General features: G+C 48.3%; 1 protein-coding gene across 3 annotated transcripts in view; it reads left to right on the top strand.

Annotated features, from left to right (window-relative positions):
* The first annotated feature begins 373 nt into the window (after nucleotides 1-373).
* Nucleotides 374-15,708, top strand: part of PRR5 (proline rich 5) — a 126,934-nt gene continuing 111,599 nt past the window's right edge. For 2 of the 3 annotated variants that reach the window (XM_075003605.1, XM_075003589.1), the window contains exon 1: nucleotides 1,011-1,164. The gene's annotated coding sequence lies outside the window, so the exon portion shown is untranslated. Of the gene's footprint in view, nucleotides 727-1,010; nucleotides 1,165-15,708 lie in introns of those variants that run through there. The other variant, XM_075003598.1, reaches the window with a different exon arrangement.

Genomic DNA, 15,708 nt, shown 5'->3' with positions numbered 1-15,708 from the left:
CCAAAACGATTTTTTCCCCAGAAATTTTGTGTTGTGAGACAAATTTGAAGTTTGGGCTTTTTGCTCCCCATCAGCCTGAAAGGACATTTCAGAATGACCGAATTGCGTGCAACTTCGAGGGCTCTCCCACGGCCGCAGGCAAGAGCCTGGGGCTCAAAGGGAGTCATTTCGCACATCTCAGCTGGAGGCTGGAAGGGGGAAGGCTGGAGAGCCACCCTGTGGTTGCTGGCAATTGGGTCGGCGAGCCGCAGAACAAAAGGAGGAGCCCAGCCGTGCTTCCCAGCCTCCCCCTCAGCTCCGCGTGGCCAAACTCGCGGGCGTGCTTTGCTGTGGCTCGCTTTCTCTCGCCGTGCGCGGGGCGGCCCCTGCCTCCCAGTCTGCTCGCTCAGTCTGTCTCTCACTCCCCGCCCCGCTACCCCAGCGCCTGGCAGGGCGCCAGCGGCAAGCGCAGCGTCTGGTGCATCTCCACCGCGCGCCCCCGGGGGCTGCACCTCCCCGTGCACGCAGCAGCGGGCGCAGGAGGCGAGGGGAGCGCCGCTCTCGCACCCCACCGCCCGAGCCGGCCAGGGGGGAGACCAACATGGCAGCGAGATGCAAGAGCTGCCACAGGCCAGGCGGCGGGTGAGCGCCATGCCGGCGGCCGCGGGCGACTGACTGGCTCCCCCTTCTCGCCGCCTCCCGCCCCCCCCCCACTTCCCCGGCGCGTCCGGAGCGGCGGCGCACGCGGTGAGTGGAGGCTCTCGGCGCGGTCCTGCCCGGGGCCCGCCGGCGCTGCCGCCCCCCGGGGAGCGCTCAGTGGCCGCGCCTGCCTGCCGGGGGGTGGGGGTGCTGCCAGCCGGGCCGTGTGTGACTCGCAGGGTTGAGGCGCGGGGCAGGGAGTTGGAGTTGGAGTGGGAAGGGGGCGGGGGCGGGGGCGGCGGCCGGGGGCGCGATGCCGGCGGGAGGAGGTGCTTGCCACGCACACGGCCGCCTCCCCCACGGTGGCTTCAGCCGCGCACGGGCCCGTCTCGCAGCCGGCGCGCAGCAGCACCAGCCGCCCTCGGGGTGGTGGGGTCGCTCCCGCCCCAGGGCTGCGCGGTTGGGATGGTGACAGGTTCCGAGGAGGCTGGAGGCAGCCGGCTCTGGCTAGCGGCGAGCCTTGATCGGCGGGAGTCCCAGCATCCGGTAGGGACAGTAGTTCGGGGTCTTACCCGCCAAAGCTAGTGAATGAACGGGTCAGTCTTCAAGGTGCTGCGGGACTGGTCGGTTTGGGAAGGAACAAGGGAGGGTTTTGCTGCCGTCAAGCCCGGGCTCTCGGGGGATGTGTGTTTGTTTTGGTTTGGTGTTTAGTCTGCAGAAGGGAAGAGTGAGGGGGGGATTTGCTAGCAGTCTTTAACTTCCTGAGAGGAGGCTCTAAACAGGATGGAGAGAGGCTGTTCTCGGTGACAGATGGCAGAGCAAGGAGTAATGGGCTGAAGTTACAGCAGGAGAGGTGTAGGCTGGATATTAGGAAAAACTATTTCCCGGGGAGGGTGGTGAAGCACTGGAATGGGTTGCTTGGAGAGGTGGTGGATTCTCTGTCCCTAGGTGGTTTTAAGTCCCGGCTTGACAGAGTCCTGGCTGGGATGATTTAGCTGAGGTTGATCCTGCTTTAGGCAGGGAGTAGACTTGATGACCTCCTAAGGTCCCTTCCAGTCCTGTGAGTCTATGATTCTATGAATTTCCAAACTCCAGAGACCAACAGGAGGCAAATACAGGTGCAATTTATGTACCCTTTCTCAAGGATGACAGAAGAGAGAACATTTTGATTATTACCTGTTATGTTCACTTCTTCTGGGGCATCTGGCATTGGTCTCTGTCAGAAGGCAGTGGGCTAGATGGATCTTTGGTCTAACTCAGTTATGGCTTTCTTATGTTGTTAAGGGATGACTTGTGAAATATTTTGAAATCACATAGTAGTAGCACAGTTATCATGACTTTGGACAGAGGTTCATTGTGAGAGATTTGGATGCTGGGAAAGAGTAGTTTTGATTGTTTTTTCCCCTTTCTTTCTGAATTGTCTCTACAGAAAATCAGGAGGAGAAAACACTTTTTTTTTTTCCCCCGGAGCTGAAACTACATTTTAGCTGGACTGTATTGAGGATTCCTAATCTGTTCTAAACTTTGCTTAGAAACTTAAGACCTAGTCCTAGCCCACTGCTGCAGGGATGTTGATGGTATCTTTAATGTTTTATTGACAACGTTGACTTTTGGAAATAAACTATGCAACAGAAAATAAAGCCATAGCATTGCGGAACTTAAAACCATTTCATGTTAATTTTAATTGTTTTTACATGAATATTTTGGTGGCTTTTCAATAGTAAGTATACAAAGAAAGGAGTTTTAAAACAGTAAGATTTGTAAAATGTTCATACCTTAACATTGTCTTAGAGATATTCAGCAAGATTTCTGCTTGATATCTGTACATTCTATCATGTATAGTAAAATAATAATTTTAATAGTTGCTTACCAAGTACATTTCGGTCAATGTAAGGTTGATATTTAGCCCTCATAATTTGTTTGCCAACATGATGCTTTAGCTTATTGTTTGAATACAGAATTAGCATTTGTAGTCACAGTTCACGCCAGACATACATATCTAAAATATAGTCGTTTTGTGCCTGCAACATTATGTTATGAACTAGATTTAACTATAAAATTCTCTTTAATGGGTCATCTTAATCTTTATTCACACAAGTGAGATCTGCATGCATGATTAGGAATACACAGGATGGGGTTGTATATTTTCATTTTTGTCTGCACAGCCATTAATAATGTTGGCAAGTTATAGGAAATCTGATAGTTTTACGAAAGTTGAGTAGTTTATTAGTCTTCAAGATCACATTAATTTGGTGGATGGCTGTGAAATCACCAACAGCAGACAGCCTTAGAAAGGGCAAAAAGTACATCAGGGAAATGATGTAGGCTTTATGGCTTTCGTAATTTCCAGACAGCATGCATTTAATTTTAAATTACAGGAAACAATCAGTAATTACATTTACCAGCATGCTGCTTAATAATAAAAGAGATACAATCTGTAGTAGTCTAAATGTAAAGTGTTGATGCTTCAGTTAGGACCAATAGTGAGAGAGAAGATAGAGGGTAAGAATCCTTTTGTCCATTGAGAGAGGAAGAGGAAAATGAGTTGACTGGTTAGCAATATTTCTTGAAATTGGAATTAGTTGAGTAGTGCAATATAAATCAGCTATCAAATTGTAGATATGTGTGGATTTTCAGGACATAGTGGTATTAATATTATAAAGGTATCCTGTAGCCACTGAGTTCATGAAAAGACGATGCTGTCCAGTGAGAGTGCTCCTCTTTCATTACTACATCTCTTAGGTGAAGACAAGTATATCTGAAATTTAAATCCAGCAATACACTGAACAGTATACATTATTATATAGCTTTCCTTAGGAAGCCATTAATATTTTGCTTATTACAAAACATGGATTGAGTTGAGTGTGTTTGTATCACTCACTGCTGAATGGATAACTTGATGCTTAGTCTTCAGTTCTCTTATTAATAATCGATTATAGGAAGACGCTAGAAAGAATATTGAAGGGAGAGTTCTCAGTGAACTTGCAGAGAAAGTCACTTTAAAGTAGAATAATATCTCCGGAATTGTTAAAATAGCTTTTTTACCCTCAATCAGGGCCAGAATTTTAAAAGCAGTTTTGCTCCTGTGTAAGCACCAAAATAAATAAACTGCTTTAAAAAGAATTCCTCATATTAGGGTCCAAGTTCTGTTTCTTTTAAGCATGGCTGAAAATGTCCTAATCTGAGTTTCTGGGTGCAGTAGAGAATTTGGCTCCAGTTGTGGGTGCTAAATTCTCAAAAAAACTGCTGCTCAACTGCCTTTGAAAATCCAGTCCAAGAATGATGATAATTTTTTCCCTTACTATTATGTGTTCTGGAGGAGACTTTTTTTCTTAGTGGAACGCAGAAGTGTTGTAAAAAAAGGAAACAAGTAAAAAGTGTGTTTATGTAGAAAGCCAGCGAGTTTAATGTTCTATAGCTATATCATAAAAGCTTATGTAAAATATTAGAATTGTAATTGAAAATGTAAATAGCACTTAATCATCACAGAAAACTTAATGAGAAAAATAGCTTTTTTTTCTGCTTTAACCATATATTTGAGGAAACATTTTCATGGATAGTAATTAGAAGAAAATAGACTGAGCTAAATCCTGAAACAATGCCAATTTAGACAAACAATGGTTCTGGTCAATTTTGAGCTTTCTTCGCTTTCGAACAGTGGTTTTCAACCTTTGTTCATATGTTGAATCCTAAAAAATTTCAAATAGTAGCTCAGACCCCTTTGGAAATCTTAGACACAATCTATGCACATCCAGAGTTCCGCGGAACCCAAGTGGAGAGCACTGCTTCGGACCATCAGTTTTCCTACCTAATAAACCATACATTTTCTTACTGGAATAATCTTTCTCAAAAAAAATTGCTTGGAATGAATATAGTCCTGGTTAAAAATTAATTCAAAACAATGGCAGGTGCAAAAATGATGCTGGAAGGTTTTAAACAGAGTAAAATTTCTCCAAAAGTGTTTATACTCGTGTTACCTTTCCTGTCTGAAAATTGGGGTAAAGATACTGGCCTCAAGGACAAAGTGCATCTGGTGAAGGGCAACATATAAGTGCCATAAATTAATTATTTATTATTACCTTGAGACAGCTGGAAGACCAATAAAGGTTGTAGAAATGAACTCTCATCTTTTCTCATCAGTCAGTCATATAGTACAAAGCACTCTTTTGTGTTGATCAAGCTGAAACTCAATGTACCTGAGAGACTGGAAGGTGATTTGAAGCTTACTTTTGATTAAGGTGAGATACTGTGTATCACTACATAAAATCTCATACTCAGTATATTCACACAAATGAAACAGCAGATTTTATGGGAAACTTGGAGGTACATCAATGAGATAAGAACAATGGCCACCAGCATGCAAAAACCAAAATGGTGACACTCAAAATGAGAGAAAGAGGAGCATAGTGCACTTGGTTCCTTGATGCTCAGAATTTCCATCTGCAAATATTTCCGTTGAGAAACAACATAGAGCCTGGAAGTGAACTCATGGGGAAAAATAAAGGTCCAACAATGACGTGAGGAAAATTAACATGCATAGTTTAAGAAATAGTAGTACTAAAAGAGTCCTGAGAGTCATAGCACACATGGCAAAATTGAACTCCGGAAGATCGACTACGGTAAGATTGTCAGGTAAGCGTAGATTCACCCTGTGAGAGGTAGTGGTAGCTCCCTTGCTTGGAATAGTTACAACTCAGGAAAATTTACTATAGGTAGTAACAGAATCCTGTGTAATACTCCTGGTTAGGTCATCTCTGGGCACTGAGGTGAGGACTCTGTGTCTAAAAGCATAAGTATTTGCTGCTTGGATGGACTACGTGGCCAGACACACTAGCTCAGAGGGAGTTGCACTGTAAACTCGAATGTCAATAGGTGGGCTAATCAGAGATGTGGTGTCAATGAGTTAGTGTGAGCAACAATGGCAGGCAAAAGGACATGGAGGGGTGAACAAATACTAGATATTTTCTCTAACTAGGTCCATAGATCCCATGAATGCAGCAAGTGAATATGCAATTGAAATAGGTGGCATTGGTCTGCATAACGTACAGTAGACTCTTGAGTTACATGAGGGTTCTGTTCCACGCACCCTCATATAACCCAAATTTCATGTAAGTGGGGGTCCAGCTTTTTCTCCAGTGGAACACACATTCTGCAGCCAGGGAAGCAGCAGAAAGGTAAGTCCGGGGGGCAGTTGGGGAGGGTTGAGCCTAGTGGTGGGTTGGGGCCATGGGAGGTGGGCCGGGGGGGGGCCTAAGCCTGTGGTGGGTTAGGGCTGCAGGGGGGGGAAGGGGTGGAGTTGATCTGGACCTGTGTGCGGGTGTGGTGAGTTCAAGCAGAGTTCATGTGGTGAGCTGAGGTGCGGGGGATTTGAACTGGAACTGCGCATGCAGGGTTTGAACCGGGATGGGAGGATGGAACTGGAGCTGTGCATTGGGGGTTTAAACCAGGGTGGGAGGATGAAACCAGGGTCGCTTGCAAGGGGTTTGAACCAGGGTGGAATGTGGGGGGTGAACTGGACCCACGTGCCGGGTTGAATCAGGGTGGGGGGGTTGAGCTGGAGCCATGCATGGGGGGTGGTGAGGCAGAGCTGGGTGTGGGGGGGTGAGCCAGCAGGGGGCTTGAACCAGGGCAGGGGAGGTCGAGATGGAGTCGCACCTGAGGGGTGGTGAGCTGGAGGCAGAGTCGGGGGTGGGGGGTGAACAGGAGCTATGCGCGGGTGGTGAGTGGAGCGGAGGGGGGCGCTGAGCCAGAGCCGTGCAGAGTCAGGAAGGGAGTTCTGCTGGCAGGGGGGAAGGGTGAGTTAAACACAACTGGAAATTGCGCATTTCCAGGGTTTACTGTAGGAATTGGGCCAGCCATGTAAGATCAGGGTTGTGTGCTCTGGGTTTCCATACTCTTGAGACCTTACTGTATATTACCTCATTGTGTGTCCCCAGTTGTTTGCCTCGGTTCAGAGGAAAGGGAAAGAGAAGATACTATATAATGAGTGATTATGGAAGGACAACTGGGTACTCATGGGGTGCGTCTACACTACAGCTCTGTTTTGAAAGAACGTCTTTCGAAAGAGAACATTGAAAGATGCTCTTTTGAAATGAAGTGTCCACATGCCAGCAGGGACCGAAGTTTGGATCCATTATTTCAAAAGGTCCCCAGCACAATTTCCAAAGAGAGTGTCCACACACGCCAGGGTGCTCTTTTGAAAGAGCAGGGGCAGGAAGTACAATGGGCAGGGTTGCATGGGGGATGAGCCCTCTGGGGGCTGCCACCCGCCGCCCACCATCCCCTTAAAGGGCTCCCCCCCGGCCTGTCCCCAGGCAGAGGAGAGAGAGACTGAGAGAGCACACAGAGCAGGCATCCCAGGCCCCCAGGGACCCCGTGTAGCAGCACCCCAGCATTGAGGCCATGGCCAGCGCACTGGGTGCGGTCCTGGCCACTGTGCTTCAGTGGCTCTGGGTGGCCACTTGGCTAGCCACTCTCCCGGAGGCCGTCCTCAGGGCGCAATGTCCCCAGCTTGTCCCCCGGATCACCCGCCGCCTGTGGAGCTTCCCCACAAGCAGCAACTGGTGGGACCGGCTGGTGCTGGAGGACCGAGGTGATGACGGGTGGCTGCAGAACTTCAGGATGACCAAGGGAACATTCCTGGAGCTGTGCCACTGGCTCACCCCAATCCTCCAGCACTGGGACACCCACATGAGGCTGGCATTCCCCCCACAGAAATGGGTGGCCATCACCCTATGAAAGCTGGTCACACTGGACAGTTAGCAATCCATCAGCCACCAGTTTGGGGTGGGCGAGGCCACCGTTGGGGTCATTCTCAGCGAGGTAAGCCATGGCCGGATCACACCCACACTGTATGCAGGGGACAGGGGGCACCCCAGCAAGGGGCCCTATGGGGGACACAGGTGGGGAGTGGTTTGGGATCACCCACCGGGCACAGGGGTGGGGAGCAGTGGGGGAGTGGGAGTGCAGGATGCAGTGCAGGCCACACTCGTGAGCATGCCCTCTCACTGCTCCGCAGGTCGTCCGTGCCATCAACAAGGTGCTCCTGCAGCAGTTGATCCATGTCGGGGATCTGGACGATGCCATGTGGGGCTTCCAGGAGCTGGGCTTCCCCAACTGCTTTGGGGCCCTGAACGGCACCCACATTGCCTTCAGGGTCTCAGAGCACAGTCACGGGGCCTATGTGAATCAGAAGGGCTACGACTCCGTGGTCCTGCAGGCGCTCGTTGAGCCAATGGTTGGTTCCAGGACATCCGCGTGTGCTGGTCCGGCCACGCCCATGAAGCCAGGGTTTTCAGGAACTCGGGACTGGGACGCAGCATGGCTGAGGGGACCTTCCTCCCCCAGCGGGAGCTGCCCATCGCGGACGTGATAATGCCGCCATGTATCGTGGCGGATGCAGCCTACCCCCCTGCAGGCCTGGCTCATGAGGCCATACAGGGGGCACATCCATCAGAGCCAGGACCATTTTAATGAGTGGCTGAACCAGGCCCCCAATACCATGGAGTGGGTGTTCAGCTGCCTTCAGGGGCGCTTCAGGTGCCTCCACGTGAGACTGGAGGTGGGCCTGGCCAATGTCCCGGTAGTAGTCGGGGCCTCCTGCACCCTGCATGACCTCGAGAACAAGCCCTACATACAGGGGTGGGCCGCCCAGCTGGGGTATGGGTATGAGCAGCCCCCTGCTGCCCCGTACCGCCTGGCCCAGCAGGACGGGGTGTAGATCCGGGCGGCCCTGTGCCAGGCCCTTTGAGCGGGACGCATGGTGACCCCCTCCCCCCCCGCAAACACACACAACCATTCTGGACATGTGATACACATACCACCACAGTGCACACTCCCCTCCACCACACATGCACAGGGGACACAGGGTAGAACACAAAAATAAACATTTTAATATAAATAACAAAACATAAGTCTTCTTGACAACTATTTGCAGGGGGGAGGAATGGGGGTAGGGGGTAACAGTTTACAGGGTGGAGGGGGGGCACCTTAGTGCTCCTGGGGGCTCGAAGGGTGTGATCCCTGTTTCCCACACCCTGCCCCCCCCCATGTCTGGGGGCCCCATCAGGACTGGGCTGGGACTGGTGCCACGGGCAGGTAGGGGCGCACCTCGCATGAGGCCTCTGCAGGCTGTGCAGGGTTGGCACGGGGGGAGCGGGGGATGGGAGCCGTGGCCTCTCCCTGGCCGGCTGTTGCCAACAGCATGTGGGCCAGCTGGACGAGGTTGGCTGGGGGCAGGTGGGTCAGGACCAGGGCAGCCAAGTTGGGCATTTGGAGGGGGTTCACTGCGGGTGGTGGGGTTGGAGGGCGGACCGGGCAGTGAGGGGCAGTTGGAAGGGGGGAGGCCGAGTGGGGGACAGGGGAGGTGGGGGGTAGGGGGATAATGGGTGGAGGGGGGGATGGTGGGGTGGGGGAGGGGTGGCTGTGGGAGTGGGTGGTGATGGGGTGGTGGTCAGGCCTGGCAGCCGGCCACAGCCTGTGTCAGTGTGTCGAGATTAGCCGCCACCTGGTACCAGGCCTGCCGCTCCATCTCCAGCCATTCCTGCAGCATGCTGGAAAGGTCCCGCAGTGCTACACTGTGGGCAGCCTCCCCTGTCTCTTCCTCCCCACCCAGGTGGCGCCAGCGGATGGCCCGGCGGCCACGAAGGGTCCAGGTAGCTCCCCCTCGCCCTTGCTGGTGGGGGGTGGTCCGGCCGCTGGCTACGGGAGCTGTGGAGACAAAAGGGGAGGGGCGGGAGCATGCACACTCTCTGCTTCCTGCCTGAGGGCTTCTGGGAGCCTGCGTCCTCAAACGCAGCCGGACACTGGAGCCATAGAGCTCTGCTTGTGTGGGGAGCGGCGCTTTCGCCTGCCAGCTGATTGCAGCCACGGAAGACCCGCTCTTTTGAAAGAGTGGGCCACAGAGTGTCTACACTTGCGCTCTTTTGAAATAATCTTTCGAAGGAGGGCGTTCTTCCCATCCCGGGATGGGAGGACCGACTTTGACAGGACGGGAGAGTTCTTTCTAAGTTAATATCGAAAGAGCGCCATATGTGTGTAGATGCTCTGCAGGTTTTTTCAAAAGAACCCGCTGTTTTGACCTGGATTTCGAATGTACTTGCTAGTGTAGACGCACCCATGGGGTCAGCTAGAAGTTTTGTCCCAGGACAGAGTGAAGTGGAGGAGACTTGTAAATGTCCTATGCTCCACCCGGAGAGCAAGGATTTAAGTGAAGTACGTCATTGAAGGTCAGGGACGAGATACATAATGTTCCTATGGCACCTTGTGTCCCAAGGCCCAGTCTGATATGGTTAATCATCTGTTCCTAAGTAAAATCCCACTCCAGTTCCCATATTCCATCAATAGTAATTGGATTGGGGCCTAAATCAGTACTATACAAAATGCCAGGGGAAAAAGTTCTAGTATTTCTGTTTCTGCTGAAAACAAGGAGTACTAGAAATTTTGTCTCACAAGGTGTCAGTTTTACATAACCAGCGGCTTGTAACTGTCAGATAAGAATCCGAACTTTGGATCCAGTCTTTTTGAGCTTTGTCTATATGGTTCATATTTACCTTATGCTTCCGAAATAAATTCTCTAATTATATAATACTATTGTGAGACTGTTTTCCACAGCTCAACTAGTCTTTTTATCAGTCTCAAATAATCATCTATAATTATCTTATGCCCTTAAGAATGTGTTTGTATGTGACTTTGTTTTACATCAGATTTTGCACACACACACTCTCTCTCTTTTTGAATGCCTTTCTGTGGGATTTGTTGATTCTGCTTCAGGGCAACGTTATAACCACTAATGTATATACTTATGCATGCAAGATAACAAGCTAAGGGTAATCAGAGTATATTATTTCAGAGTGTAAAATAATTCTTGTGGGGTCAGAAGAGAGATTTTCCATTCCATGTACAGCACTGCACAACTTGTTGGGTACATTGTAGGTTGCTTTAAATGTCTCCGAAGCCTCACAATTAGCCCCAGCCAGAGACAGGGTACCAGACTTAACATTGGTCTCTGCTGACATAGAAAATTGTATGTTCTTGTGCCCCATGCTATTTTAGAGGCAATTTTTGACATTGGTAATATGCTGTTATAAATCTTCCACTGTCTACTCTGGAAGTCAAGTGGATTCATCTTCCAATTTTGAAAGTATTCAACAGCAGCCTTTAGACGATGTACTTGAATTGTGGCACTGATACCACCTTGGTACAACTTATTCTTCCCCATATGTTAAGTGGCTCCCATTTTGGTAGGTCTGGCAAAGATTTCTTGAATTGCTGAGTTGTAATCTAGTCCCATCTCTGTAGTGGATTTACTGTGTGACATGAGATTCCGATACTCTTACTCATAGTGAGTGGCACTTAACTTCACAAGTGGTCTCTTTGACTTAAGTTCAGCCGACAGAGGAATAAGATACTATTCAACATGAGTAAGAATATCTGAATCTGGCCCTTAAGACGTCAGAATCTAGCTGTTCAGTTGGCCCAAAAGATACGTCACTCACCTTGTCTCTCTTAGATCTTGGGACTGGCATGGATTCAATGCTGCATGCAATTTTCCTACCTAATAGGAGTGCTTGAGTATTAATCACTGAATATTTGCACAGCACTTTAATAATGTAAAGAGCTAAGTATTTTTCTCTTTCCATACCATAACTGCTCATTCACCAGTCTCTCTTGTAACATTCAGGCTACATTGATATCTAATACTTTCGCCTTATGTAATTAAACAGACAGTGAATGCAGAGTGGCTTCTTTCTTTGCTGATCATTTATTCTGGATCTCAGGGCTCTTAGCTGAAGAAGACCTATATAGGTCTCTAGGAATGGAAGAGGAAGACTCATCAAATTTACAGAGGTCATATTATAACAACTGAATAAATTACACACCAGTGCTGCGCTTTTAGGAAAACATCTCATTTCCGTGAACATTTGGAATTCTAAAGAGTCTAAGTAGACAAGGTTTGTCTTTTATCTATCTGCTTAGATTATGATGAGATGCTTATTTTCACATTTTCTTTCTTTTTCTTTCTTTCTTTCATCCCAGTGAATGGCTGGTGAATGCTTAGGTGAAAATATTTCTCTACGGTGGTCCAGCTTGATTGTTTTTTGTTTTTTTGTGGTTTCTCTAGTTAAAGGAGTATCAAATTTTACAGCAATGGGAAAATCAGTAGTATGCACACAGCTCTCCCTTTGTTGCATGTTCTTGTGAAGGATTTGCAGGATTCCATAGCTGGAGTTATGCAGAAGGTCCCAGTAGAAGATCATAATGGTCTTAAAAATCTGTGAATTGATGAAGACATGAACAGGCACTAAAGTCAGAGTGTATAAAAATCTATATTTTTTTGAAAATTTTTTTTTAATTTTAATCAATTTTTTTATTATTTAAAATCATCAATAAAATACTAAACTTCTACGTACGCACTTTACAGTCTCATAAAATGAATTACTGGGTCTCGTCAGTCCAGCATAGCTGCCAGCTCTGGCTTCTTCAAAGTTCTGAGCTTTCAGTTTCTGTTTCTCAGCAGATTTAAAAAGTAACATTTGCAAAGAAAGGCACAAGCCAGAAAGGATTGTTTTTGTTCTGTGCTTATGTGGTGGTGGACCTTGGCCAAGCATGGCGGAGAAGTTAGTTAGGACGCCATCTTCAAGATAGAAAGACAATGTATAGGCAAGGCAGCATAGTAAGGAACACACACAGCTTCCTATATTCCACTACACTTTTGCCACAGAAAAGCTGTCCTGGCTTCCAGGCGTAAAAGAGACCCTATCTGGGAATATTTTGAAGACATTTGTTCCCGAGCTAAAAACAGAAAAATGTGTCAAATACAGGCAGTGCAAGAAGAATACAGCAGTGCTTTGATTTACGCGAGGGTTGTGTTCCCACGCACCCTCACGTACCTCGAATTTCACATAAGTCGGGGGGGGGCAACTTTTTCCCCAGTGGAACGCATGTTCTGCAGCTGGGGAAGCAGCAGGAGCACCTGGAGCTCCTTTTGAAAGGTAAGTCCTGGGGTTGGGGGGGCAGTTGGGGAGGATTAAGCCTGGTGGTGGGCTGGGGCCATGGGAGGAGGGCAGGGGGGGTTAAGCCTGGGGTGGGTTAGGCATGCGGGGGCACGTGGGGTGGAATTGAGCTGGAGTTGCACGCAGGGGGTTTGAATGAGAGTGGAGGTGGTGAGGTGGAGCCAGGTGGGGAGGTTTAACTGGGGTGGGGGGAGACTGAGCTGGATCTGCGCTGGGGGTGGGGCTTGAACCAAGATGGGGGGGTTGGATCAGAGCCTCATGTGAGAGGTTTGAACCTGGGTAGGGGGGAGTTGGATCAGATCCATGCATGTGGGGTTTGAGGTGGGGGGTGCGCATTGAGGTGGAGCTGCGCAAGGGGCTGGTGAGCTGGCGGGGGGTTGAACTGGGGCTCGAGGGGGTTGAACTGGAGCCATGCATGAGGGGTCTTGAGCCAGAGCCATGCACGGGTGGTGAGCGGGGCCTGGGGGGGAGGGTGAACCAGGGCTGGGGGGAACGGGGTTTTAAGTTGTGCTTCACTCATGTTAATGCGAATTAAGTGCATCTCGAAATCGAGCATTTTGAGGGTTTACTGTATGCAGGATCTAGTTGCAAGACAGAAACATCATAGTGAAAACTGCTTATTGGGAGAACATGATGTGGATGAAGATGTGGGTATGGCTGAGTGCATCAACTTCTGAGTAACTTAAATAATTCACTTTGCAATGCATCAGTGTTCAAGACTCTCTCTCTATGCCTTTTAGTTTGTGTGTTTTGACAAGTAAATTCCAAAGCTGTTTGCTAAGTTGGATGTTGCTAGGAAAAAAGTTTAGCCTACCTAATCCGTATGGCTTGTTTAATGAGTTAACTAGGTTTTGGATCTATCACTCAAGAATACAATACAGAAAACTGTGGTAAAAGAAATCTAGAGTTGCCAGTTGCCATTGTCATTTTCTCATTTTCTCTTACATCACATGTGACCATTATTGTGGAACATTATGGTCACAGATGTAATGTTGATGCCATAAGGTGGTGTGGCTTCTCACCAGCTTCCTCCAGCTGGGAGAAGTTGGGAGACAGACAGCTGTGGTGACGTGACTTCTGCCTGGCTTCTCCCAGGTGGGGGAACGCAGGGAGAAGCCATGCCTGGCTCCCAGAGTGGCGGGGAGCTAGGAACCAGGTGGCAGCCTGTTTCCCCTGGGCTTGTGGGAGCTGGGAAGCTGGGAGTAAAGGCACTTCGAAGTTGCGCAGGTACTTTATAGTTCCTGTGGCTACACAGCATGCCAGCGCTTTGAAGTTTGCAACTTCAAAGTTGCCGCAGGGAGAATTAGCCTAATGAGGTGCTGCATATTCATCACAGCACTTCATTAATATTCTCCGCTCAGGCTGATTATCATGTCCTCTTCGAAGAAGGGGGCTAGCGTAGACACAGCCATAGTGTATTTTGGAGAAAATAAGTACGTCGGAGATACAGTATGCTGTGCTGAAAGCAAAGTGAAAGCATACTGTGACTGGGCAAATTGTCATGCTGTGAAAAGTTTTGAGACATCTTTTGAAGAATGAGATAATTGCTTAGTTGAGCTTTAACAAGCATCCCTATGTTTCGTTGACTGTAACAAATCTCATATTTTTTTCTGCTTTGGAATCATAGTAAAAAAGCTAGAGGCATAATAGTGGCACAAGTTCCTTAGAGAGACTTCAGAACTGCAGTCAATTTAATTTTTCATTTAGTTCCCTTGCTCATTGCTAATCCTGAGGGTGTTAGTGTGCAGCCTCTGTGAATTGATTTGACTCTCTGTGTTGTTAATGATGCTGTGGATGCATGTAGTTTGAATCTATAGAAATATTTGGTAAGAAATTTTTAGTGGGCTAGGGGGCACAAGTGCTGGGTTGTATAGGTGCTGAGAAAGCACTGGGGGTTGGAGTGATCTGATTCTGATTCCTGAGAGTACTGCCTCTAGAATACTGCATCTAGAAGAGGGGTCAGCAACCCTTCCGATGTGGAGTGCTGAAATTTGACCTTTTGACTACAATCCAGGTGACAGTGACACTTATTAAAGTCACCGATAGTCCTACTTACATCAGCTTTATTAATAAATCAATTAAGATGCAGAGCCTTACTATGTAAGTGGTAGTTGGTAGCGTTAGCTGGTCTTTTGTTAATCCACAGGCAGTATGACTTTGAGCAAGCTCCCGGCTGCATGGGAGAGAGGAGGGTGTTGGCACGCAAGGCAGGAGCTCAATCAAAATAGGCTGGTGTGCCACTCCTGGCACGTGTGCTGGGGGTTGCTGACCCTGATGTAGAATATCTAATTTCATCATTTCAGTTTTATTCTGTTTTTGTTATTGCTGTGGGACCTTAAGCAAAACTCTTTGCTCTCTCATTTTGTTTGGTTATGCCAGAAATTCTTCTACCTAGTGTTCATGCCACAAGCACTGGTTACTGCTGCTGACCTGTGTTTTGTCTCCTACTAATTCACTTTTCATTCAACAATTGTAGATGACTCTAGAGTTGTAGATGGCTCTAATAGGGTTCTGTTGGTTTTGGCTGTGTTCCTCTGTTGTCAATTTTTTGAAGGTGTGATGGTGTAGCAGTGTAAATTGTAACACTATGGCTGTGGCCACATTTGGCCAAAACTTCGAAATGGCCATGCAAATCGCCATTTTGAAGATTACTAATGAGGCGTGGAATTGACTATTCAGCGCCTCACTAGCATTAGGATGCTTCCAGCTGTGGTGCTTCGAAAGTGCCACTTTTGACCGTTTGCGGCTCGGCGCAGCTACACGGGGGTCCTTTTCAAAAGGACCCCCCACCTTTCGAAATCCCCTTATTCCACTCCACTGAAAGGAATAAGAGGATTTCAAATGGTGTGGGGTCCTTTTGAAAAGGACCCCCTTGTAGCCGTGCTGAGCCGCAAGCGGTTGAAAGCGGAGCTTTCGAAGCGCCACAGCTGGAAGTGTCCTAAAGCTATTGAGTAATAGCTATTGAGCTATTTTCATGGCCATTTTGAAGTTTTGGCCAAGTGTGGCCACAGCCTACGTGAATTAGGTTTGCCAACTCAGACTTGGGTGTTTTAGTAGGCCTTGTCTGAACACTGCC

Source organism: Carettochelys insculpta, chromosome 1 (assembly GCF_033958435.1).
Source record: "Carettochelys insculpta isolate YL-2023 chromosome 1, ASM3395843v1, whole genome shotgun sequence".
Classification (NCBI taxonomy): Eukaryota; Metazoa; Chordata; order Testudines; family Carettochelyidae; genus Carettochelys; species Carettochelys insculpta.
The sequence above is the reverse complement of the archived record's forward strand: the minus strand, read 5'-3'. Positions and strand labels throughout refer to the sequence as shown.